The following is a 1,624-nucleotide window of genomic DNA, read 5'->3' as shown; positions in this document are numbered from 1 at the left end:
CTCTTTCCTCTTTCAAACTTACTACTCTTAAGCCTCCACTCCGTGTAAACTAATTGTTTGATAGACTAAGATTATTGTGTAAGTATATCTTATCTTCTTGTAAACAGTTTAGGTTTAATTAAAAGCTGTCTGCAAAGTAGAAAGTAGAAACTATTAATAGAAAACTATACCCAAAGTGATATCATTTTGTGCATAATGCATCAAAATTATCTTAATGTAGCTAGCATTCATACGTTATTATATTGTCATGTTAACCGTTTTATCACATTTTCTTTTGATGGAAGATGTATATAACTTTCATGAAAATTAAATGGAAGCTTAGGGATGGAAGGAAGAGGTTTCCAATATTGGTTTGATACTTTGATAGTTCAATGCCATATAGTATTTCATGTACTGACACAACATTTATTATTTGGAAGCAGTGTACTATACAATTAAGAAGAGGCAGAGAAACTTAAGATGCATGGTTCCAGAAATTCAGTTTTGCCAAAAGCAGCTTATGAAAAGGAGAGTCTACTTGAAAAATATTTATATGAAAGGGACGTGCGATGCCCATAGAATAGAAAATCAATGTGTGGGTGGTTGCCTTGGGTGAATTAACCTAGCTACTACTGCACTCAATATTAATATCTTATGTTATGTGTGTGTATTGGTGGGACCATGTAGACTTGAATTGAATTACTGTGTTAGAAATAAAAAAAAATTAAAATTAATTTAAATGAAATTCCAGAGGCTGTCCAGCCAAGAATGCTACCTCATACTTTCTAGTACATAGTGTACGAAAGAGATGTATGCATTTTATTAGGATCGTATTCTATGGTTATGATTTTATTATATATATCTTTTTTATTCTGACCAAAATTAATTTTACGGTATATCAATTCTTTTTTTTTTTAATCAAAAGATTGATAATGAAATATCAAATCAATTTATTGATTTTATAATATATCTGAGTATGAAGGACGAAATTTAATTTAATTTAATTCTATTATTTTTTTAAAGAGAGGCCAACAACTTTTGTGATTTGTAGCCATCAATGATAGTTTTAATTGTATGAGATTGGTGTGAAATTTTATCAAATGGCTCACTTTTTTTTACTGGTTACATGCTGGCCAGAATTTAATAAAGTTGTTGGCCCCTAAACTTTTTTTTTTTAAATTAAATTTCACCTAAATAAATCTAATTTAAAATATTATTTTATTAAAATATTTCACTTAAAATATAAAATATCTAAAATATCCAAGTGACCTAATTATTTTTATTTACTCATTCATTTTTTTCAACACCTCTCATTCCTCAACACACACCATCTTCCTCAACATCTCTATTGGTGCCTGCAGCACCTTTAATTTCTTCTTATTTTTTCTCCTTAACCATTAAAAGGTATTGTTCTTGTTCTTGACTGGTTCTTATTTTTGTATAATATGTGTGTGCATTAATTTTCTGTGTTGTATCTGAGAAACGTGTTTATATATATATAAATTATTGTATAAACGTGTTTATATATATAAACGTGTTTATATATATATAAATTTTGAATAAAAATATTTATGAGTTGTTACTTGTTAGTAGATAATTTATTTTATTTTTGTGTCAATCACTTTATTAATTGTAGGCTCTGATT

At 27.6% G+C, this 1,624-nt stretch overlaps 1 protein-coding gene across 1 annotated transcript in view; it reads right to left on the bottom strand.

The window, feature by feature from the left end:
* LOC107624043 (long-chain-alcohol oxidase FAO4A) overlaps positions 1-1,624 on the bottom strand; it is a 6,238-nt gene that overhangs the window by 3,071 nt on the left and 1,543 nt on the right. The window lies entirely within an intron of this gene.

The sequence above is a fragment of the Arachis ipaensis genome, chromosome B10 (assembly GCF_000816755.2).
Source record: "Arachis ipaensis cultivar K30076 chromosome B10, Araip1.1, whole genome shotgun sequence".
Lineage (NCBI taxonomy): Eukaryota > Viridiplantae > Streptophyta > Magnoliopsida > Fabales > Fabaceae > Arachis > Arachis ipaensis.
This window is presented reverse-complemented; position numbering and strand designations above follow the sequence as displayed.